Raw genomic sequence first — 27407 nt, 5'->3', positions numbered from 1 at the left:
AGTGCAAGAATAGAATTTAGGTAAAGGTACCTAAAATCTATTTCAGAAGATTAGGAATGAAAAGTTACTTTGAAAGCATAGCCGTTTAAAAAGTAAATAATGTTTCTAGACTAACGATTCCAGAATAATTACAATAAAAATTGAATTTATTTTAAAATTATTATTTCTGAACGACTTATATGTTCAATTTAGAACTTTTTAAAGCTTCTTGGTTGCTTCTTTTTTTCTTGATTTTTAGAACTCGTTTGGGTTTTAATGCTGCTTTTTGAGAAAATGGTCTTAATTTTAACTTAGATGGATAAGCAGTTCTAACATATATTTCACTGATCATGGACTTATTTACTATTCTCCCTAAGATAATTTTAGTTTAAAGAAAGCTTTAAGCCCCTATCTTTTCTTGTAATGAATGAAGCTCTGTGAAAACTACCCAGTTAATAGAGAGATTCTTAGGTGACGGGTAGAGGGAGGAACAATGGAATGATTGGAAGTAATAAGAAGTTTTTAAAGTTGAAAATAGAAAGTGGGACAACAATGAAATGTAATTTTGCTTTCACGAATGCTTAAAGAATAATAGCCTTTATGAGGAATGGTAAAATTAAATTTTAGAGGCAAAAAATGTAGATGTCTAATAGAGAAAGAGTTATCCTTTCTGTTAAGACTAAAAATGATAGCTCTGCTTAAATCTCTTTTGGCACTAGAAAAATCTTGTGAAATTGAGTTTCATATTCCATTGACATATGAAGATATCTTATTCACCCGAGAAACAGTTTCACCTAAATATATGACTTGTTCTGCACCATCAAAGGGCTTAATTTAAGCATAGCACTTCTGCTTTCAAGGAGCATCATGCTTGTATCAGCTCTATCAGGGTTACAAGGCAAGTGGAGAATTGAGGCCATCAATTTTAAGGCCATAGAGTTGCAAAGTCTAGTTTTTATAGAGTGACTTAAAACATCTTGTATGGACTATATTTATTGGTTTGGTGCCACAGCACAATGAAATTTATGAATGAACTATCTTAAGTCCGAATTTGTGACAAAAATGGCAAGCTTAACTTGTCAATCATTTACAGAAAGATCTCATATGAGAATTCAGTATTAGAAAAGACAGAGGTCAGTTAAAAATGCATTTAAAGGTCACTGGTTTCAAGTTCTTTCTTTCTTTTTTGGAATATGGGTGTGTATAGTCTGTATTTTTTTTTTTTTTAAGTAGTGGTAGAAGAAATATGAATATATAAATACATTGTTTTAAAAATATAGACAAGGGAAAAACAAGCTTTTAATAAAATATAACATTTTGCTTTCAAAACTAAGCTAGTTTCTCATTGTTGAAATCTCACATGCAAATAAAGCAACTAAAAGGTCTGAATCACCAATATCAAACCTCAGCAACTCTCAAAAAAGGTAGCACAAAAATGCTTTCAGGAAATATTTTAATAAATAAGTGGATTCACTTGGGCAACTTTGTCTCTGACATATTTAGGTGAGAAAATATAGCTGATTATGCTTCGGCAATTATAGTGGTAGGGAAATGTTAGTGCTTTCTTCAATATACGGTACTAAAGTGTATCCAGAAGGTAATGTGAAGTCAGTTAGATGGTATTAAAAGGGAAACTGCTAATGGGCTTTCTGTGGAAGGAAAAATTATACAAGGCTAATGCCTTTGTAATTGAAATGTGAAGCAATCTATTTTCATATCAGTAATCTTAGCGATTGCCAGTTTGATCTATAGGTCTCTCTTGCTTGGAGAAGTTTCCTTCTCATTACTTAATAGCCTACACACATTGGAAAAGGTTGTCCATCTTGAGAAAAAAGTAAACTTCTTTCTTCAAATATATTAATTCATTTTCTTCATTTAAAAACTATTTGTTAAACATTTAGTTTGCCAACAATTGTCCTAGGCTCTGTCAATAAACATGATTTAAACTTTTTTCCCTATTGAGAAATGTTGCTTATGCAGTTTACCCTCTATTAGATATATCACTATTTTTATATCTCTGCTAGAACTATTGGAGTGAGAACCATGGGAAGGCCACTCTAGCTTGTTAATACTCTGAACCATGACTACTAATTTAGTGTTTCTGAACCTGTTTTAACTCTAGGGTTTCTTTTCAATACCAAAAGAACACAAACTGACAATACTGAAACAGTAAAAGCATATAAAAATAAACACTCTTTTTTCCCCCTCTTAAATCTGGTGAAGGTCATCCTGATATCTTTTGAGATATCAACCCATTAGTCAGCATAATCCACTCATGTTTTTCAACATGGGATAACATATTCAGCAAGAGGAAACCTAAGAATCTTGTTATGAATTTTCTCCAACTATCATCTTCAGGGTATCCTTAGTAGTCAGTATCATCCTTTCAGACTAGCAGTTTGCTTGAGAGTGATAAGGTATAACTATGACAGCACTGATAGGGTTTGTGCTCTTAAATTCTTTAAATGCTACTGTCATAAACATAAATCCTTTGTCAAAACCAATACTTGTTAGCTACCAGCATGCTGCAAATAATTGCAACAAACTGTTATTTTAGAGTGTGAAGTGTGAATTGGAATTAGAAGCACTTCTCATTATTTTGAGGTAAAATCTATTACAATCAAGATATATTTTCCTTGGATTGGTCCAATTTTATTGCGATAGAATCTTGACCTAAAGTTTTTGGTCCTTTTTCATGAAAAACTAGGAGATTTGTTTGGTGATTATACCCATAATAAAAATAAGCATTTTTTTTAAGTAGTTGAATTTAAGTATGAGCTAAATCTCTATACATGTTTCTTTTTCATGCTATGTGTCATTCGAAAACCTGTTTTACAAACATCTTTATTCTGGGACCCAGTCTAATGGAGCGATTTCCATCTGGAATGTTGCCAATCACTGTATCACAGGGCAGAGATATTTCAAAGCAAGATCTAGCATTTAAAAATATTCTGTTTGGATCTGGCACACACCAAACCAAGTCCGTTAGCCATGACTGACTTCAGCAGGGTGGGGAAATATAAGCGTCCCATGAGAGGAGTACCACAGAAAAAGGAAATAGAATATTCGATGCATAATTTTTACATCTACCTTGGTGATAAGCTGTTGAAAATTAAATATCATAAATCACATGTCATTTTATAGCCAATGTTTTATCTAACAGTTCTGAGCAAATATTAGTGGTGAAAAGAGAAGTTTATATTTATTTTAAAGTGCTAATTCTATTACAGAAGGCAGTAAATAAAAACAAAAGAAAATAATTTAATTTTGCGATTAATGTCACATATCATCTTGGAAAATTGAGTATTGCTAAAAACGTGTTGCAAACTACTTTAGCAATAGCTATCCTGGTAATGGTGGAAAAAGTACTCTGTACAAATGTATTAGTAATATGAAGGTTTAAAAATCTTGTTTTGGCATCGAAAAAATAAATTATACATTATTATGCCTTGCCTTGAGTAAGGTAAATCCCAGGGGCATGATATGACAGCTAAACTGGGGACACTAGATGATACTCTTACACATTTTTTTTTTTTTTTATTCAAAAACTCATATATCCTATGTGGATCTATCTGAAGTCATTCTGATGGTTAATCATCTATATACTATATAAACATGATTCTCCAAAATTTGCATTATACTTAAAAGTCCTTAGAATTAAGAGAAAAAAAAAAGACCTAAGAAATTCTTAATTGAAGTATTTCTATGGAAAGAACTAATAATTGATGACAATAATCCATTATGAAGCCTAGTGTTTTGCTTCCAGTGAGAAAAACAAACAAAAAAAATCACATCCTTTGAGCAAGTACAGTGGTTTGGTAAATAAGTGACTCTTCTGTGTGGCCTTCTTTTAGCGTATATATAGCCCTGCGTCATGGCACATAGCTTAGATAGCAAGGTGTGGACTAGATTTCAATTTCCCTAACTCTCCCAGCTTGGCAACTTTGAGCAGTTCAAAATCTATACAAATGCCGGCAGTCTGATAATTGAGCACTTTTGGCAGTTTAAAGATAAGTTCTTGTTGTATTGGCAAGACCAAGTTGCACAAAGACTTTCCTCCAGAAGCAACTTTTAGGTACCAGTATTGCTCAAATGCTCTTTTCATATTATATTTCTACTCTGTGTGATGATGTGGCCTCTTGCTGAGCTTCTGGTTTCTTCACCTCCACTGTTCACCCCTATCAAAAGTCACATTCCAATAACACTTGCCATACTTGTGCTTTCTAAGTCATAACTTTGCTTTGCATGTGTATGCATTGCAAGTATTAGTGCTTCATTTTGACAGTTTCCCATTTTATATTCCACCTGGTAGAACTTCTGAAAACACAGCATACATTTTCATGTACTCTGTGGCAGCCATTGTTAATGCGCCATAGAAATCTGCCACGGGAAGCATTAATGCGTGGTCCTGCTGCGTCTACCATAATGTTTATTACGAGTTTATGCTTCTCATGGACTGCTCCTGGCATGATACAATGGCAGGTCCATTCCTGCAAAATCTAGATCCTCTGACAGATGACTTTGGTTCATGAACTTTCTATTGGTAGATCAAATCTCTTTTAGAGCTGTGCTATATAGTCTAAGACTGTTTCTACCCAGTCTTACTTATTTAGTTCTCCTTCCTAGGAGTCAGGCTTGTAGCATGCCTCCCTTGACTCCCTCCCATTTTCCCTTATATGTATTTCCCCAATAAATGTTTTATACCGATAAGCTCATCTTCGTATCTTTTCTCCAAAGATTTGAATTACACGAATTTTGCTGAGAGTGGCCTAAAAACCAAAAAAGAATAGGTGGTAAGATTGAGATTAGAGGCAGGATCAATCACCACCCCACAGGTGAAAAAGAGCCATTCTAAGTGGTAGGTGATTCATAGCAAGCTGTGGCACAAGACAGTAGTAGGCTCATTGCTAATGATTACCACTTCTAATCTGGAAATATGGTTGAGTGGAAGGAAATGCTTTTTTAAAGACAATGACTCAGGCATTTGAAACATATGAGAGTGGGGGCAGCATTAAAAAAGACAATGGACTTTTAAACTGTATTGGTGCCCTGCAGAGGAATAATGAGAAACCAAGGAGCATAAAAAAGCAGTTAACAGCTAAATGTGAGCTCCAGAGAACCCTTTTGGTAGCTTAAAAGGAGATCCTTATCTCTTGGAGTGGAAAAACAGATACAAAAAAAAAAATTGAAAATTTGATAATTATAGTTGCAAAATTCAGAGACATCTACAAACTCCTTCAGGGCAGATCTTTTTTGCTAAGATCAAAGCCTTTTTTCTGAGGTCCTAAAACTTAGATTCAAGACATGGACATCTGGAAGTATGTCTTTATAGATGATGACCCTATAGACACCACTAAATTGGCAGAGCTTGGAGAGGTATCCCATCCCTAGTTATTCCACTCTGCTCTAAGACACCGCACAGTCCTCCCTGCTACGAGGCAACCCACACTTCTCCTGGCTACTAGGCTGGTAAATAGGGTTAAATCCTACTATAACATAGGCATGTAAGAAACTGCTGGGCCTAAGAAGGAAAGATAGGTGCAATATACTAAGGAACTGCGAAAAATTAGAAGCAAGTACATACAGGAGTTAAGATGTGGTGCTGTGCTTGGATTTTGAGAGTACTTCATCAGAAAGATGGAATGCAAGACCAAAAATGCAAGAATTCATTGCTGTGGGAACCAATCTGAGTTTAATACCTTGGTGAGGACTCCAGGCAATGAGAAAACTCTGTGCTAAGGTTGCTCTTAGAAACCCAGAAAAAGTGATGGCTAATATTACGTAAAACAGAAATGCCTGAGTTATCCTGGAATAAAGTAGAGGAGGAATAAAAAGGCTGAGGTAAGTAGGCATGTTGGAATGGATATGTTATGTGAGGTTAGAAGACTCACTATATGATTATGTTCCAGAAGAGGACCCAGACATTCCACTAGTTATCAAGGCCATTAGCATGTGCTAATGAGAGGGCACAGGATCACTAAGAAGTTTGGTGGTGGTTCTCCTCTATAGTCAAGGGCTGACAGTAGGAAAGTTTGTCTCAGAGTGAGGCTTTATAACATCTATACATGGTGGCCTAACATAATAGAGGCTAGGTGGCAGTGCTTAAAAACCAGAAGCCAGGAGGGCAGAAATTATTGTAATGATTGGTAAGGTCAAATAGGCACTCGACAGAGTTTGACCCACAGGAAGTTTTGAAGATAATTAATAAAACAGCGAGCCTCTCGGACAAAATAGATCGGTAGACAACAAGGATACTGGATGATATCTATAATCCCTCCTCCCCAAACCCCCCCCCCCCCCAAAGAAAAGCAAGAATGGAGACAGTGAGGTTTGGAGAAATCACCTCAGTAGAAAGCTCAGTTTCCAGACCTGTGCCAATTTTTAGGTTTAGAAGGCATTGACTGAAGAGGTGGTCAGTTTCCTAGGAGGAAGAACTGTGCAACATAACAAAACATTATAGTCTGTGTTGATTCCCCCAGTCAAGATAATTGGACATAGAGTCTGAGTGTTAATTGACATTGATAACTGAATACTCAAAGCACCATCATTGTTCCTGTGCGAAACTAGATGATTAAGCAGGAAATAAATGGAGCATTGACTAAAATATAACTCACAATGGACCCAATCTGTCTGTGGATCTATCCGATGGTTGTTCCTGTAGTCCCCAGATATAAAACTGACTTTACTTGGCAGTTAGAGTAATACCCACATTGGGTTCTTGGCTTGTGGGCTAAGTGTTGTTACAGTGGAGAAGGCCAAATTGCAACCTTTTAAAATGTCACCCTCCTCCAGGTAAGTTGTAAATAAAGAACAATATCACTTTCCCAGAGGGATGCTCGAGATTATTAATACCACTAAAGATCTCAAGGTTGCAGAGATGGTCCTTACATATGACTACAGACTTAACCAAGTAGCAGTTCTAGCTACTTGCCTTCTTGGATAAAGCATCACTGTTAGAACAGGTTAATAAGGTTTCAAGTAAATGCTACACAGTCGCTGATTGGAGAGTGCTCATTGGAGAATGAGTATGGTTAAATTATGATAATAAAAGAGAATAAGAAACAGTTCACAATCATATATGAAAGTAAAGAATATTTATTAAAAGTTTTACTTTAAGGAATACTTTAATGCTCTCTCCCCTATAATCATAACCTCTGTCATAAATGGTCTGAAATGAACTGCCTGGGGATCTCATGAAGTATCACTCTTGATTTATCACTTCAGTGACATCATGCTGATTGTACAGTATGAGCAAAGAAAGATATTTTGCCCGCAGCCTTGGTAAGGTATATGTGTTACATATGATGGGAAATAAACTCTGCAAAGATTCAGGAATAAACCACTCAGTAATGTTTCCAGGGTCCAGTGTTCAGGAGTATATCAAGAACCACCCCCAAAGTAAAGGGCACATCTATGTATCTTGCATCTTTTACTATGAAGAAGGAAGCACAGCACCTGGTAGTCCCCTTAGGGATCTGGGACAACATTCCATACCTTGTTTTGCTGCACTGACTTACATATCAGATGACATGGACAGCTGCCAGGTTTTAGGAAGGCTCAAATAAGAATGAGTTCTTCCTATTGCTGCAGTTTACCTCGAGGCCACAATTCTCACCATTAGCTGTCACCTCTGTAGGGGGCTAGTTCACTAAACTTCTATACTTCCTCTTTAGCAAGGGGGCCCATGGGAACCAAGAAGAATGTGCTCCCTAAAGCTGCATTCAAAAGTAGATATTTGTGGAAAAAGTGGTAAATTGTATCAGACATGAAAAGATTTTATGAAGATATCCTGCTTTGGATAATGTAAATGATGAACAGCTAAAGGTGCTGAGCTCTGAATCCTTCACCTCATTTATGTTAAGGCCATGCCTTTCACCAATTACCCCCAGCCAATGACCAAACACAGGGAGGTACAAAGAAAGATTAATTTCTGCAAAACCAGCACTCTTTTGTCAGCAGATCTTGACTCAAGGACTTGCCATCAATCTGGCCAAAACATTCTTAAAGCTGTGCTACAATCTGACACTCTTACTATCTACCTTCCTTCCTTCCGTTACTCTAGCACAGTGCTCATACTTTTTGACATGCTCTGACAGATCTTTCTGCCTTCTCCAGCTTTCCTGCCCTCCCCCTCAAGTAAGCATTTCCTCCAATAAATCTCTCACACTTCTATATCTGTTTAAACACCTGTTTCTTTGAGGTCCTGAACTAATAGTCATTTCAATAGGCATGAAATTGAGATGTTAGTACCCAAATCTACTCTCTAGGTAGTCATAGTCTTCCTGGACTAGTGATTTAATGAATATACTTTAAAATTATATCTAGTAAATGTTTTTTTTGTTTGTTGTTTTTTTTTTTTTTTTTAGTCATTTACCTGGTAAAAATTGATGGACACAGGATTTCCTGAGACGCCCGTTTCAAACTTCCTCTCTGATTACAAACCAGTCTTTTTCCATACCTATACCCATAACCATGACTGATTTTTCTATCCTTTCATTTCACTATACATATTCACATGCACAATCTATACTTTGCATAAGCTTAAATATGCCTTATTATTTTCAGGTGGCAAGGAAAGAATAAGTTGAAAATAGAAATTTGATCATGCATGTATAATTCAAAGTTTCCAAGGATCCACCAACTCCTACAAGTAACGCCACTTAAACAGTGGTTAAGTAATATCAAACTTCGACAAGTCATTGACTTCAGAATCTTTCCTCCTAGGAGTTGCTATCATTCCAGAATTGCAAATGCGTGCTATGTTTTGTGTGGTGAAAATCCTGGGCAGTAATTGAAGAAGTAGAGAGACTCTTTGTTCAAACTGGTTTGTCTTTGTTAATCGCTTGTTTCTCTTTATTACTAGGCTGCAAAAGAAACTTGTGTATGAGGCTACTCAACAGGCCGAAGTTAGATTAGGCTCAAGCTAACTGATCTCTACGTGTTAATGCTACTCTCATTCTGAAATTGTGTAACATTTCTTCTCCCTCCCTCAATACAGGTTTTTTTTCCATATTAGTTTCTGATATTACTGTCATAGATTTCTTTTTAGCACTTTATATTAGTTTACACAATTCACTCTTGAAGTAGATATTTCCATTTTTGACTTCTAGATCTAACCTGATATTTCATTCTACAAAAATAAACAAGCAAATAAATAAATAAATTCATGAACTTGCTAGGCAGAATGGTCTTTCAAACCCGTCCATGCTTTAATCCCTGAATCTTGTGACTATGTTCTGTTACATGGCAAAGGAATTTGCAGATGTAATTAAAGTAATGAACTTTAAAATAGAGAGATTAGCCTGGATTATGTGGATGGACCCAAACTAATCACATGTGCGTCTGAAAGAAGAAAGTGTTCTATTCAAGGCGCAGAAAGAGGCCTCCAAAAGAAACAGGGACCTCAGTCCTACAACTTCAAAGAATTAGATTTTGTCAACAATCTGAATAAGCACAGAGGTGAATTCTTCCAAGAGGCTCTTGACAGCCCAGCCAGCTGTCACCATGATTTTAGCCTTATTAAACCAGGAATAGAGAAACCAGCCAGGCCAACCGGAGTTTATCCTATAATTTTGTATTGTTTTAAACCACTAAGTTTGTAATAATTTGTTATGGCAGTAATAGAAAACTAATAGTGGACTATCCATATCGCCTTTTTCTTGCCCACCCCAGGTAAATTTAATCGTCTGCTACTACATGCAATCTGTGTATCGTATTTATGCACTTATTATTTTATTAGACTTTATAACTTTTTATGAAAATGCCCATCTTTCTTCCTAACTAGTCTATGAGATCCTTGAGGATCTCATTTATCATTAAATTTCTGGTGCCTAATATGGTAGTCGAACCTTTGAAATAGAAAGCACAATATTTGGTACTGGCACAGGTGGTATAATATTTCACCCATTTCTAAGTGGTTTAAATACAACATAAATTATCAAAGCTTAAGTAATTTTCTTTATTTATATATTTCAAAATAGTCTGCGTTAGCTTTAAGTGAGTTAGTGAAATATTTTTATCCAAATGATATGTTTTACCATATAAACCTAAAGTGCACAGAAAACCTTTTGTGTAAATCTATTTACAAATTTCTTAGAAAAATGCCTCAGGTAGGGATTCCTAAAAGGTTTTTATGCCTCTATATTTCTCCTCGTAATGGTGAAAAAATGTTTTTCTGTGGAGTAATCATACTTTATATTCAAACACAGCTTTCAATAATATCAGTTGTATGGTTATTTAATCTTAAAAAACATTTCACAATGGCCTTCGTAGTTGATAACATGAGTGTATTATAGAGTGGATACTGTCATTAATCATTGCCAAAATCCTCAAACAAATCAGGACTTCTATCTTGCATTCTTGAGTATGCTTGGAAAATATTATATTTTTCATCACCTTGCCCTCAACTGTCTGCATTTAGTATGATGCCTGGATTTTGTTAATGTGTGCGATACGTATGACTTAGGTTATACAACACCTATGTCAGTTATTTATATGTAATGTATAGCTCCATTCTTGACAAGAGTAAACACTTAATAAATGATAGTAAATATTGTTGTTTCTCTAATTTATTTTAAATTAATCAATTAACTACGTTTTTGGATTTCATGTGATCCTTTTATAGAGAATGTGTACGCTAGATATTTGACTGAGGAGGAATAGTACGTTCTCATCTGAAACCGTGTTTGACATGCGTCCTACTTATTGTTGTGTAGAAAATTACTTCAGAAGGTAACGACTTAATAACAACCTTCCTAAAACCGCTCTCTTGTCGGTGGGACAGGAATTCCGGCAGGATTTGGTGGGTGATTCTTCTATTTCATGTAATGTCAACAGAAATCACTTGGTGATATTCAGCTGGCAGATAGGCTAGTCTATTGGATACAAGATGGCTACAGTCACATGTTTGCTGCATTGGTAGGGAGTTGGCTTGAAGGCTGGTCTCGACTGGGGCTGTTGACTTGAACAGCTATAGCAGACTTTTTCAGCATGGTTGGCATAGGAATTCAGACTTCTTAGATGATAAGAATACCAAGGGTAAATATTTTAGCAAACAAAAGAGAAATTGCATGGCCTTTTGAAATGTAATTGGTTTACTTCCATTGTAATCTATTGGTTGATATAGCGGCAAACTCACCCAGAGGGGATATTCCATGGGAAGAGCATCGAAGAATTTGTAACCATAATTTAAAGCTCCCATGATTATATTTTGGGGGATACTCTTATATCTGGCAAATTATCTATTGCTAGTAAAAAAAAATATTTAAATTAAATCAGAAACTGTGTAACATCTGTGAAATATACTGAAAAATAAAAATAAAGTGAAACTTTCTTCAACCATTTTAAATTCTTAAGTTGGATCTGTCTAACAGGATAATTGAATGACATCTTCATGTATTCATATACATCATCATATAGCTTTTTGTATTAAAAAATTCTAAATAATCAAAATGTACAATATAGTTTTATCATTATAAGTAATGTTTTTTTCTCACTTGCCTTGAGAATCAATTGTATATTATATGAAGTGATAATTGATATTATAGGTAAAAATAAATTTTTCTGTAACATAAATTTACTTAATCTTCATCATAGGGGACCAGTAACAATCATATGGCACATAATTGGATCCCACAAAAGTAAGACTCTGTGCTTTTTGGAGAAAAGTACAATTGAAAATATACTATCATACAAATTCCAAAAGTGTAGAATAAATAGCACCAGTGATTCCCAAAGCAGCCATTTTATATATAGTGTATGTGGAAGTTCTAAGTGGGATCTCACATTCTATCATTTTCTAAGCACTTTAAAGTCAAATTGCCCTCTGCTTTGGATTATCCAGATTTCTTTTTCCAAAGATCATCTTATCCTTGTCAACAGAAAATAAATTGTATTGGGTGGCAATGAAAAAAGGGCAAGGAATTAACAGTCCTCTAATAATAAATAATATGGTCCTTTATTACTATGAACTATTCCTGGTTAACTTTATTCTAAAACACAGAAGAAATCAAATAAAATACACACACACACACACACACACACACACACACGGGTATTAATCCCTATAGTTGTAAAATGAACTAACACAATAATTTCAGGTCCACATTTTTAAACAGGGTCCAAAAAAGTTCTGGTAAAATATCAAAATGGCTTAAATTTTTGTTCACTGGAATTTTCTCTGAGATAGTAAATTTTTCATGTTTCACTCCACGTGAACTAAATACAATATTAGTGGCATATACTAGAAAGAGGTAATATATATACATGTTGGCGTGTATCTCTGTACACAAAAAAATTTTTAGATCTACCTCCAAGATCTGGAATGAGTATACTATACTGAGTATTATTTTAATCTCCCTATTTCTTCTGTGACAGTAACAAACTGTCAATAGCCTTTAATATAGTATATATTCAATCAAATGTTTATTTATATAAGCAACAAATGATGTTTTCACATAACAATGTTATAAAATAATAATTATTATTATAATATAATCAACTAGGGCAGAAGTTGAGATAATAAAACTCTTTTTATTATTATAGATTATTCAACTACTGGCTAGTATTCTACTGGCTAAAAACGTTAACATCACCTCCTGTGACTCATTACCACTATGTGAATAGTCATAAATGATTAACATTATGTCTTAGAACTAGAAGAAATTTTCAAGTTTGCCTAATCCAATATCTTATTTTCTTCAAAGCAGATGTGGTCTGAAAGCATCACTTAAACTATTTTATAATTGTGAAATACCTGGACTCCACAAACCTATATTCTTGCAAGCATATAAGAATGTATATAAATATCATATTATTAAAATTTATCATAAATTTGAAAGCAAATGTTAGAATTGGAAAAGACAAGCCAATTAAACAAACAAGAACACAACATCTTTGATATAGTGAAATAACAACAAGCTACCAATTATTCAAATATTTCTTCCTGGAAAAAAAAAAGATAAGGCATTTGAATTTCTTAAACTGGTCATGTTTTTCTTGTGTATAATTTAGTTTTTTATTTTAAGTAAAATACCTAAGTGGTATGGTACAAAATATAAATAGCTATGAAAAATTAAAATTGGAAGTTACCTTTCGAATAAAAAGTTAGGGCATCTTTAGTATTTACACATTTATTGTACACTTTTTTTTTTTTTAGTTTTAAAATTGGCAGGTGTATTATCATCATATTTAGTAGCTTAGGAAATAAAATTTATAGCTCCAATTTCATCCTCTTTATAATCTCACTTATATTAAACAGGAATTGTCACCTTGTTTTATAATCAAGTTTATGTAATTTAAAGTCCTTTAAGAGATATGGTAATGGACTATTAATGAAACACAAACTTTTTTTTTTCTATCTATACTTTACAGAAAAATCCAAATTTAAATCTTAATTCTCCTATAGATAGTGATATTGAACAATCTATTTAACTTTCTACTTTCAGTTTTCATCTGTTTAGGAAATGAATAATAATAGAAAACACTTTAAAAAGTTGTCAGAAGGCCTCAATGAGTGCATATGATTGCTAATGAATATACACTTATACCATTTAGTCTGCAGCAAAATAACTCAGCTCTGAGAGTTAGAAATGCCTGGACCATGTCTTTGGAGGGATCTGTCGCAACAACTTATTTAACATTATTATAATCCATCAGGAAATATGAGTAATGTAAAATTCTAATTTTTTTCTGTAGCTAATCTGTATCAGGAGGAAAGATATGAAGCCACGTGGTCATAATCAGGACAATAAACAATTGAGCTCAGCAGAGATGCCAGGATATATTTAGGGTATAAATGTGGAACAGGTATTCTTAAGCCTTTCAAAGTAGAATCCCCAAAAGCAAGGTCCTAGTGAGAGAGAATTAGCAGATTTCCCACCCTCAGTCTTAGCTTTGCTTTCTTCCATCATTGCCTCACCCTCACACTGAAATACACTACATTTAATATAACTACTTTCTCAAGTTGGAGTTTTGTCCCATAGCTTGCTTTTAGTATAACACGGTCTCTCACAGATGAGATTGCTGTGATCAGACAGATACACAGTACTTGTGTTTCTCAGTTCCATATAGAGAAAAAGTTGGTCCTATAATAATTTCAGTTTATATAAACCTGACTGTTAAGTGTCAGTCTGAAGGAAAAAAAAAAAAAAAAAAGCTGAGAAATACATTGTTCTTCTCAGATTCCAATTGGCAGAGATAGTGGAATGGAAATTAAAATAATACTGACACACTCAAGTCATTCTTACAGTTCTCATTTCTCACGACTCTGGTTTCCTAGGAGAAACTTTGATAGAAATAGCTAAGCTAACCACGACAGCACCTCCGTGGTGCCAAAAGAAAACATCTGACTCAGTGGAAGAAGGAGAACAAGGAAGTGTCTGTGAATAGGAAGAACTGTGTTAGAAAAACTGTCTGCAACTTGGAGATAGGCAGCTGTTACCGGATGTTCTTTCAGTGTAGTTCTGAAATTGAACCTTTGATTTATTTTAAATTGATCTATTTTATAACTATGTAGAAACGGAAGTTATCATGTAGATTTTTTTCTTGTTGCTCTAGAAGAGATGCATATAATGTTTTTTGGTGGAAAAGACAACCCTAAGGATAGGATGTCAAGCAGTTTTGCATCTACCCCAACAATTTTATATATATATACATACATACACACTAATATTCCTTTTTTAAATTGTCCATAAATATCTAGTTCCTCAAATGTTCTTTGACTATGCATTTATGTGTATGTACACATGTATATATACATACATATATGTGTATACATATATATTCATTTATTATCTTACTGGTTCTCTTATTAATTAATGTGTTGATTGAAATTTTAGACACATGTTCATTTTATATTTACGTGAGAGTTAGGATATAACATTTCTGAAAATTACACTTTATGTCTCTCGTGGCAAAGGATTGAAAAGATCTAAGCAGACAAATATTAAAGAAATAATATTATTTATCACATGAGTTCAGTATTCAAGAAGAAAGCTCTTATTTATAAATCAGCTCCGAGGTGCTACATTAATGTGAATCATCCATGTTATTGTCAAACAGGAACACTGGAAGAAGCAAGAGAGGCTCAACTGATGCACATTACAAAGAGCTGAGTCGGGCAGCCGAAAGGGGAGGTAACGGGGAGTCTCATCAGCTGCATTTCGGTGGGGAAGTATTTATTTCTTTACTGGAATTGATGAGGAGACTTTGGAGAAGTTGTGATGAGACATAAATATAAAGATGACATTAATAGCCAAAGAGACTATTAAGGAATTATTTTGTACTTAGTGAAAATATACCTTTTTTTAAATTTTTGTGAAAAATGACCACATAAGGACATATGTGTTTTTTTGCTTCCTGTTGTTTCCTTTATTATGCTAAAGCAACTTCTCCCACAGAACACTTGTGAGCATGTGTCCAAAGTTTCATTTTAAATTGACTGCTAGGAAAATATGCTTCTGAGAAAGCCATTTCAAATATTTACACTGGTAGAGCATTTTATAGAGAACAAAGTGACTGGTTTAGATTGTTAACATAGGTACAAAAAGGGAAGCACTTGTTCAGGACTATTAGGGAGTAATTAGACTGGTTAAAGTACCTTGCCACTTTATTTGGTTTGATGTTATTAAGCTGGGCACAAAAATGAGAGCTGCCCAGGTTTAATCCCTCTTCACATCTAACAATAAACTTGGCCACAAATTACCTTCCACAAAATAACTCAAGTACATATACTTTTCAAAAATGATTGATAACACGATATAGATCTTTTCATGTATTTAGAAAAACATATATTTTCAATGTGATTACTTGCTGGGCTTTATATGTGTAAAATGTAGGGAAACTGGTTAGTATGCTTTCTAATAGTAAATACTTAAATATGTATATATATATATTTTTTTTTCTTCCCTAAGAACAAAACATAAGTACTAAGAATGACACAAAATGAATACAAAAAAATACAACAAAATTTTGACATTACGAACAAAAAAAAACATTTGTACGTGCATACACACAGACACACATATTTTATAATCTAAGCATTCATCATTAACTGTAAAATTAAATGACCAGCTATTGCATGAAAAATAATTATTTTGATTTCTTTCTCAAGCATTTTAACAGAATCCTGGGCAATAGGCAGTATTCATTTCTTGGAGCAATAGTTTCCAAGAGGCTTTCCTAAATTGATCCCTACCCTGTTACATAGGAAACTCACCCTAATTCTTCTTTAGTTCGTTGTTTCTCAACTCACAAATTCTATACTTTTTAACTCTTCAAATGCTGTCTCAGTGAAATGCTCCTTGATCCTCTAGCTAAAACATTTCTCCCTCCTCGGATGTCCCTAGGCACACCTTTTTATATCTTTCTTAAGGCAAGCATCACTTGCTGCCATCTATTAAGTATATTTATGTCTTTCTTTCCCTATTGCACTATAACCTTTTTATACCACAGCATTTCATTCCTAAACAATTGCATTTTAATGTGCTCTGTTGCCTAAATCAATACTTTACATCCACGTGGTATAATTAAGATTTTGTCAAACATGAAAAGCAATCAGACTTGCTCCATGCTTAGCTAAGAATAATGTGTGATGTTGATCATTCAACTCCACCGCAAAATAGCAATTATTTTTATGTTTCTTCTTTCTCTATTATGGGAGAACACGGCTCCAGAAAGCTAAAGATTACAGTGAAAGGATGGTAGCAATTGAGTGTATCTGTAGTCCTAAAAAATCTTGGTAAGTTCTCCTTCCCCACAGGTCAAAGGACTGAAAAGTTAATTCCCTTTTACAATCACATGCCCCTAGAGCCACCACAGCTTTTCAAGCAAGCAGCAGTATTTTTTTCTTGCTGACAGATACCCTCTGCACAGAGTTTCAAACACTCAGACCAGAAGCACTATCTATGCCTCATTACCATTTAAATAGGCTGATCAATGGGAATTAGCATGTAATTTGAATTACAACACCACCTCCTGCTTCTTAGAGCCTGGGTCCTCCAGCCTCTTTAAATAGCTGCTACATTTTCCAGTGAGGATTCCTCCTTCTCTTCAAATCTGAAAACAGGTGTATGGCTGTGCTTTATAACAAGAACTTTAATGGAGCATTGATCCCTGGCTCTGCCTACTCTTCATCTGCATCCAGTATGACCTATTGTCCAGTTAAAACACCAAATATGTAATAGCCACCACCTCAGCCAACTCTTACAATGAGTATTTTGAATTAATGCCACCCATAGTTTTAAATCTATAATCTCATTACAAGAATTTAACCAATAAATAATGTTATCAATGTGGGTCAGTGGACACACTGTGCTGGGCAGGGATTCAAGGACTATAATGTCTACTCAGCCACTATATAAGAGACTTGGCTAAAAAAAAAAAAAAAAAAAAAATGAAAATAGGAAAGAAAATAAATAAAAAATAAATAAAAGCCACTGTATTTACCAAGTATTCATTTTGTCTTTCTTGTCTATGTCACAAAGCTTTATGAAAATTAATTATGTTAATGTAGAGAGGAGATAAGAAAACTAAAATGTTAAATCAAGCCATATTCAGAGACTGCAATATCCTGATCAGCCCTGTAGCCAGGTCAGGAGGAAACATGCAGAACAAAGGAGGATTTCTGCTGGGATTGCTAACAATCCATTTCCTCACACCATGAAGGGAAAATAGGAAAATAGGAAAACAGAGTCTTTAAGGGGTGCCCTGAACGAAATAAAACCATTCATTCTCTATGGCTAAAACCATGGGGAACTTGTGGATCAAAGGCTAGGAATTGTTAGCAGGTCTTTCATGCTATATATTCTTAACTTTACACACTACATACTCTTTTCCTTCCTCACTGCATGCCCATATAGAAGGAAAATGGGTAAACGAAGTCTTTAAACTGTACTTCACAGGAACTACAGAATGATATATAAATTGAATTCCCAGAACACTCAGGGTCCCTCTCAGTGCCTTTACTGTCTCACTCACTGACTTCATCTCTTTCTATTGTATCTGTCCCTCTGAATCACTCTTAGGCTCTCTTATGCCCTGCCTCTGAGAGGAGACTATGCTCTGTCTATAAAGTGTTACCTCCTCTCTACTAAACTTTCCTTTTGACTTTAACTTTGGTGTGTGTTTGCATTCTTTCTTATTCTCTGCCAAGAACCCTTTTCTCCCTCAGTGCAGGGCTTGAGTTCTCCCCACTCAGGGGAATCTGCCCAGTCCTGCATCAATGTGATGAAATGTGTGAAAGAACTTTATACATATTACTATGCCATATAAATGTACAGCTATACTGTCATTACTCCATATACACAGATATAGTGATATGATCTAATTAACTCTCAGGATAGGATTATTTTATAATTTGGCACTTTATTATCATTATATAGGCAACCACATCAACATATTTTCCTGTTTTATAATTAAGATAGTAAAGAAGCACTTTCTTGGGTCCCATTGTGATTGCCAGTCACTGGTATGAACTATGAGCAGTTTCCAGTTGGGAACTCACAGATTATTTAACATTAAATTATATATATTTTTTTTCTCCTGAACAATAATCAGTAATTCTTTGGGCCCTGAAGTAACTTTCTGACTTTAAGAATTCGTAATTTTAATTTAGTTGGGAAAAAAATGACAATATTACACAATAGTACACAATTCTCCAGGGTCTCAGATTTATAAGTTATTTCTTTATCTCTATGCTGACCAATGTTGCACGTTTGGTTTTATCACACTAACTTCATGTGCAATTTCATGTTAAATTTTCTTTCTTCCCTAAATATTCCCAGATTCCTTGAGGACAAGGACTTTATCTTTCTCATTTGTTACTGTATGTTTAGTACTATTATAGTCCCTGGATCACAGCATTGAATACATATGTGTTGAATAAATGAACAATGATGGCCGCAAATGATAACTTAAATGGGTTATTGAACTTCATCAGCTACCGAGGCTACCCAAAATAAACATATTTTGGATGTAAAATCCAAGGTAGTTTTGAAAATACACCTTTAGTGAAAGTTCCATAGTCCGCTTTCCCATCCAGATTACTACTTGTAGGCATCCCTTAAATAGAAACAAACAAACACATGAAAATAGCATGGCCAAGGGACAAACTACAGAGGATTCTGATGATGCCCACAAATGGTATAATGCTCTCTACAGACACTTTTAATGATAATGCAGCATTGAAATTCATAGATCTCTTCTTCAGAAATGTGTATACTAAGAACCTAGTCATTGAGTATATATCTACAGAAAATTAAAGAACTTTTTTATTTTGAAATAATTATAGACTCACAGGAAGTATATATGGGAACATAATATTAAGCTATCCCCCCAATGTTTTATTTTTATGTGTATTCTCATTAAGAAAACAGTGTACTATTTAGCCTCTGTAATAATCTTGTGTTTTCAAAGATTTGAGGTAAGTCCATGGGATCATTCAAAGAGGCAAAAAATAGCAACACAAACAGTAACAAGAAATTAGGAAAAATCCCTTTATATCTTTTTACTAAAAGTTGTTTCCATGATATAGCCTAGTGGTCCCCAACCTTTTTGGCACCAGGGACTGGTGGTCCCATGAGGATCTAATTCTGATCATCAGAGGTGGAGCTAAGGAGGTGATGCTAGTGCTAGGGAGTGACTGCAAATACAGGTGAAGCTTTCCTCATTGGCCCTCCACTCACCTCCTGCTGTGCAGTCCAGTTTCTAAAATGCCATGGACTGGTACCGGTCCATGGCCCAGGGGTTGGGGATCCTGGATATAGCCAGTGTATTTAGCTAAATAAGAGTATGAGCCACTTTTATAACTTTATTCATTATTTTCTGTATATTTGAAATTGAATTATTACTATATCTTGTATATGTTTTCAGGTCCCTGCCATGGTCCCATGGTCAAGCTAAAATAATTGCATAGAATTTCCTTCTCATTTTTCAGAATTTCATGTATATCCTATCTAACCTATTAAAAGATAAACTAAGTCATATTAAGAACTTTAAGAGTACATTTGAGCAAAAATTAATTTGAATCTAAAAGTGCCGACCTGGAAGTTTTTAGAATGTTCTACCAATGAAAGCTAGAGAGGAGAAAGACTTTTACAGAAAAAAGGTGAAGGCAAATCAAGGAAATTATATATTGACTGCGGCTTAAAGCATAATTGGCTGATTGTGATTGGCCATCTTTAGGTTTCAATATTGTAACCTTGAGGCATTTACAGACTTAAATTTGATTTGCTTACTTAGGCCATCATGGCATTACAGCCACCTCAGTCTAATGACCTTCTTGTTTAATTAACTTAACTAATCTTAGAAAAGAAATTTAAGCATCATAGGCTCCATGCAGCCTTCTTAAATCCCATCAGCTAGATGAACTTTCTTAGCCTTCTGAATGCTCCCTTTTATGAATCTGTACTCTTTTTGAAGCTCAAATAACTTTCTATCTCTTGCAGGGCTTATTTATAAGTATCATCTTCCTTTTTGGACCATCAGCTCCCTGAGGTCAAGATACATTATTTAGTCACTTGTATATTTCCAAGCTTCTAGTTGACAATTAGTATTTTTGAAAGGTTCATGAGAATTTAAACTTATGTACAAAAAAGTGAAACTTTGTTTCCAAACCATGACACTAACCACTCAAAACACGGGTGAGAAACAGAGAGGGAGACAGAGAAAGAGAGATATTATACCTCTGACTTTACTTAGTTTAAACATTTTGTCTTGTGTTATGCTGGAAATAAAGTTCATTTCAGCCAGTTCAAAGTTTTAAATTCTTAGAAATAATTGTTATCCTAAAGAACTAATATATAAGGTCAGAATAGCAAAATTACTCTTGTTAGAAATCGCCTTTAAATTAAAGTCATTTATTATGGATGTAGCCTGTATTCTGGAAGTGCTGAATATAGTACTTAGTCAGCTGGAGTTCTAACCCAATTTATTTCTTTACCAGCAATCAGTCTGGAAGTAGCATAATATCTGGGGACTCATTGTCTGAACTCAAAATAAAATTTGCTACGTTTTTTTTACACAATTATAAAGCACAGTCACTATTTTCATTCTTATTACCATTTGTTATTATCCCTATATGTTTCTATAAAAAACACAGTAAAAAATTTTATAGTAAATTATTAACTAATAATATTAAATTATTAATTTAAAAGATTGTGACAAATTACCAACAATGATGTATGAAAGGAAATTCAAGGAGGACAAATTCATGTTGCCAAAAGGTTATTATTATTTCTTCTCTTCTAAAATGTAAACCTTTATTGGCTATGTGTAGCTAAAATTTAAAAGGGATAATATTTATGACTTACTGAGTTAAAATATGATTAGTGCACCTTATCTTTTTAGGAAAATAGGCTTGCTATAATTTTGGAGGATTGAATACCAATAAAGATTTATTGCTGTATGGCAAGAGCATTATATTTGCTTTTTCAAAATTATTCGATTGATATATCAGTGAGAATTTATGTAAATTTATGCCGACTGCATAAATTTTGGAGATAGGTTGTGGTTTATTTATTTAAAGCTAATATTAATTTTGAAATCACTGGAAGGGATAGGAGAAGACTAAGAATAAATGAGTTAAAAACTAAGACAATTAAATCAATAAAAATAATTATCTTATTTACAGATTTTACCAAAGCAAATTAATCTAGGGATTCTTTTTCTCCATAAATATCTTGGAGTCTTTTAACTATTACTAAGTCAGTGGTTTAACTGATAAAAGCACACCATGATGCTCTAGGCATTCCACAGTTGCTAATATAATGCTTTATCTTAATTTTTAAATTTATATTTTAGAATAACAGTCCCCAACTTTTTTGGCACCAGAGACCAGTGCTCCTATGAGAATCTGATGTGGATGTGGAGCCAAGGCAGTGATGCTAGTGCATGGGAGTGGCTGCAAACGCAGATGAAGCTTTGCTCACATTTCCACAGCTCACCTCCTGATGTGTGGTCCACTTCATAACAGGCCAGGAACCGGTATTGGTCCATGCACAGCCTGGGCGTTAGGGACTCCTGTTTTAGAAAATTAACTATGTGTCTATCCGGGTATCCAATTCTCTTTCTAAAAGTAACAAATATGCAGCTATTTCTAAAGTTAATATTCCATCTTTATTTTTAATACGATTTAGAATATTGTTTAGCCATTGAATGCCAACACTTCAATGAAAGCTTCAATCACACAATGTTCCTCAGATCCAAATGAAAGCAGGTCTAATATGCGTGTAGTTCTAGAAGAAAAATCTTATATAATAATAAAGAAGGTTGTATTTTTAAAGAAATTCTCTTTAGAGCTCTTGAAAGTTTACAGTAAAATTGAGGGGAAAGTATGGAGATTTTCCATATATCCCCTGCAACCACTTGTGTATAGTCTCCTACATTAGCAACTTCTCCCACCAAAATAAATATTTATTATAACTGACAAGCTTATATTGACACATCATAATCACCCAAAGTCCAAGATTTACATTACAATTTATTCTTGACTTTGTACATCTATGGATTTGGATACATGTATAATGACATGTATCCAACATTATAGTATCATATGGAGTATTTTCCCTGCTTTAAAAATTCTCTGTGTTCTTTTAATAACCCTGGCCCCAATCCTTTACTGTCTCTATAATGTTGCCTTTTCCAGAATATCATAGTCTGAATTTTATAGTATATAAATTTTTCAGATTGGCTTCTTTAACTTAGTAATATGCATTTAAGATTCATTAATGTCTTTTCATGGCTTCATAGATCATTTGTTTTTAGTGCTGAATAATAGTCCATTACCTGGTGCATCTGGTTTATCCATTCACCTACTGAAGGTTGTCTTGGTTGCTTCCAAGTTTGGGCGATTATGAATAAAGTTTCTGAAACATTTGTGCACAGGTTATTATGTGATCATGTTTTCAATTCTTTTGGGAAAATATCAAGGAGTGTGATTGTTGGATCACATGGAAAGAGCAGGTTTTGTAAGAAACCTCCAAACTTTCCTCTAATGTGCTCTACCATTTCACATTCTCATTAGCAATGAATGAGTTCCACATTCTCCTAGCATTTAGTGTTGTCAATATTCTGGATTTTAATATCCTAATACTGCATATTAGGATGGAGTATTTAATCATCCTAATATTGTATTTCTTGAATGACATATGATATAGAATATCTCATATTCTTCACTGCCATCTGTGATGTGTCTTAAGGTCTTTGGTCCATCTTTAATTGCATTGTTTGCTTTCTTATCATTGAGTTTTAAGAGTTTCTTATATATTTTGGATAATTTATTATATGGGTCATTAGCAATATTTTCTCCTGGTCTATAGCTTGTCTTTTCATTCTCTTTTGACAGTGTCTAGAGCAGAAGTTTTTAATACAGCTTATCTATTATTTCTTTCATGGATTATTCCTTTGGAATTCTATCTAAAAAGTCATCATCAGACTCAAGGTCATCTATGTTTTCTCCTATTTAACTTTTAACAATTTTATAGCTTTATGTTTTCCTTGTATGTCTGTGACCCATACTTAATTCATTTTAGTGAAGGGTTTAAGGCATGTTCCTACATTCATTTTTTTGTATGTGGATATATTCCCACTACACTTTTCTCCATTGGAAATGAAAATATTCACCAAAACACTATCATGTAGAATAACTCCGCCATCACCTTAAAAATCTCCTGTGCTTTATCTATTCCATTTTCTACCCCTTTTTCTGATCCCCTGCCGGCCACTCATTGTTTTACTATCTTCTTAGTTTTGCTTTTCCTAGAATGCCATATAATTGGAATGATGCAGTATGCAGTCTTTTCTGATTGGCTCTTTCACTTAACTAATATGCACTCAAGATTCCACCATGTCTGTACATAGCTTCATTATCCATTTGTTAAAATTGCTGAATAATATTCCATTGCATGAATATATTGCAGTTTATCTACTTAGTGATAGATATCTTGGTTGCTTTCAGTTTTTAAAGATTATATATAAAATATGTATAATCATTTGTGTGCCATGATTCTTTTGCCATCAGACAGAATATCGACAATTGAATTGTATTCCTAATTATTAAAGTTGCTTTAGAGAGGGCATATAAAGGCAGTATTTCAAATATTGTGCTATTTTGCACACAAATATATAATCTATACTGCATATTTCAAAGTGACTATATTTATAGAATATAGTATAAGATTTGTAGATGAAAAATGATTACTACTCTAATTATTTCTATATAAATTTTACCAATTGTATTTGTTTTGGAATTTTTAAAAATGCCATTTTAATAATATCTATTCTTTTAAACATATCTCCTAGGAGTCAGAATTATATATGATTGAATTTATCATGATGGACTCAAGGAAAATGATTAGGTCAGGTTTGTCTTCTTAGGGCTCCCAGCATCAAACATATGACATTATTATAACAAAGGTGTATGAAAAGCTGTAAAGTACCAGACTTGAGAAAAATGAAGGGAGCCTATGAAAGTTACTGTATATTTGTTCACTGGGAAGAGGTTGGGGAATGATCACTGACCTCTAAGTAACAGAGAAGGGAACTCATCTTTCACTTCTGAATGAGCTCCTTGCTGTAATTGATGGCAATTCCTGAAATGGCTGTGATCATTAGGGCTCCAGTGACTGAATTAAAAGAAAATGAAGGATGCAGATGGCTGTAGTAAAGCACGGAAAATACATTTCCTCCTGGTGACAGATACAACTGATCATTTTACAAGAAAGTGCCTCACTGAAAGTGTTTCAGCTATGTAGTTCTCAGGGAAAATGAAGAGTAATGTAAAAATTGAACAAGATGAAACTAGCTGTTTCATTCCAGATATTGACTACACAAGTCACTTTCAATAAATCAGCTGCTTATTGTAGCTAAGACAGCTGTTTATTAATATTGTGAAGGTGCTACAAAATGTTCTCTTTGGTTAGGTAATCTTTGAGCATCTGATGATAAAACAAGAAGTTTTATTTAAAATTTTGTTTCTATTTGTTTTCTATTATCAACACTTGAATTACTAGGCATGTTTATTTAGGAGATACTCTGAGGATCTATAACAGTCAAGAATCAGCAATTTTTTTTTTTTCTGTAAAGGACTAGATAGCACACATTTCAGACATTTGTGGGTCATTTAATTGCTGTAACAGCCCCTCAGCTCTGCTATTGCAAGGAGAAAAGTGTCCATAGGCAATGGTAAAAGAATAAGTATGACAATGTTTCAATAAAACTTTATTTACAAAAGCAAAGTACAGCAGGATTGGGCTCACAGGTTATAATTTGTCTTGTGGCAATTATTCCGCTCAGCACAAATAAATAGTTACTTGGTTTTGTCCAGAGAGTAAAACTGCTATCCTATAGCCTAAAAATTTATCCAGCACTCCTAGAGACAATTAGGACTTGAAAGTTCATTCAGTGAAGATATCTCAGGCAATTAATAATTACTTCACTGAAGACTTCAACCTTAGGCTTACCACTTCAAAACTTCAGAAATAAAGATCTATGTTACCTTGATTTCTAACCTAATCTCTGTTCCATTATTTTATTCTATGATAAAACCCATAAAATACAAGCTACTGCACCTGTTAGGCAGCTAATCAGACATAAGTAACAGGGGGAACAAAGGAATAAGGGCCCAGACCCCATTGGTAATTAGAGAATCCCTCCTGCATCCCCAGAGACAAAGGACAGGAGGGTGATAGTCTTAGCTGGACTAGTCTGTCTACAGATGCCTGTGCAGGAAGTATTACCCTAATTTGCCTATAATTTAAGCTTCATTATAATGCTATGTTTATGCCTGGAAGTTTATGAATCTAATTATAACAGATTGAATTCTGGGTGAGCACATGCACACTACGCAGAGTTATATAGCAGCCGAGTGTCAATCAAAATGACCTCACTTGCCAATCACCTAAAAACGTCTTTGTAACCACCTGACATGGCCCAAATATAATGCAGATTTCTCCCTCCCCAGGGGTTACAGCTCTCCATCTTCTGTGGCTGTAACCCCATACCTTATTCCTAGGGCTATATAACATTCTTTGCATGTGGTTAGCCAGATTTAAGCTTGACCCATCTTCTGCCTCATAACGTGCTTTTAATAAATGAATATTTCTCATGTTCGACTGAGTTGAAATTCATATCTTCAGCAGTGGAAAGGATCTAGAGGTGTGTGTTACAGGAACTCCCATCGTTCCATTGGTAAACACCTATAAACGTTTAATATACATATATATATTTTTTACTTAGTAGAGATTCTACATATTCATATCCAGAAGAGAAGATTTCTCTGAGTCAGAATTGGTCATTTTATTCTTCTTAGATGCTGTCTTCTTACCTCCATATCCCCTTTCAACACTACCCTTAAAAGAGATGTATTCAGCATTTGTCAAATTCAAGGATGTTTATGAACTGTCTCATTCTCAGGATTTAATCTTTTGACAGCCTTTCAGTTTTCCCTAAGGCTAAGGTGATAAACAGCTAATTTTTGCTTTGATTATATCTTTCCTTATCTTTCAGGAATCTTTTTATCCCTAATTCAGTTAAAATTAAAAAAGGGGGTGGAGAGGAAAGGTTGTTTTACCCTGGCAAGTGAAAGAAGAATGTTAAGGCATTTTCAAGCTAGAAAGTTTTTCTTGGGCCAAAAGTTTAAAACATGTTCTCAAGAAGCTTATTAGAAATCTATCAAATGCTATTTAAAAGTGTTTATAAAATACTAGTTTGCAAAAAAGTAAATAGAAAACAAAAAGAATAAAAGTCTGGCTTTGATCTGTTTTTGATATTAGAAGCTTCCATTAACCATTGTTTCCTTTCCAAGAAGGGCATTTAACTATCATATGGGTTCAAAGTGAATAGACTACAATTCAATCTCTTGAAATCATTATTGAATCTGAAATTTAAAAATACTTTTTTCTTTGTTTTTTTTTTTTTTTTTTTTTTTTTTTTTTTTTTTTTTGTAGAACAGGCAATTTGTGATATAATCATCTTGTAAAAAAATTTTTAAGAGCACAAAAATGATTTGAGTGTTATGGGTTAGCTAGACTATTAAAAACTCCTTTAGCACATATTGTCTCTGCTAATCCCAAATGCACATTGTGCAAATCCCAGCCATCTACTTTCTGTCTTTGTAGACCATGGAACACTTCTATTAAAAGTCCCAGAATTAGTAATTTAAAAAAATGCCAACAAAATACAAATTTTCTCATTACAACCAATTTATGATTAATTGTAGAAAAGACAAAGAACAGCATAAATATTTTGTGCCATTATTGTTACAGAGTATAACAAATTTAATTGTAAAAGATGATAAAACCAAGTCCTTTAGGAACCCCAAAACCATTTAAGATGTGTTTTACTTATGTAGGGATTTCTTTCTCTAATTATGTAAAATTGTATGGGGTCATAACTATGAAATTAAGTAGAAGAGTTCATGAGTTCGAGGGTGG

Source organism: Rousettus aegyptiacus, unplaced genomic scaffold, assembly GCF_014176215.1.
Source record: "Rousettus aegyptiacus isolate mRouAeg1 unplaced genomic scaffold, mRouAeg1.p scaffold_m13_p_8, whole genome shotgun sequence".
Lineage (NCBI taxonomy): Eukaryota > Metazoa > Chordata > Mammalia > Chiroptera > Pteropodidae > Rousettus > Rousettus aegyptiacus.
This window is presented reverse-complemented; position numbering follows the sequence as displayed.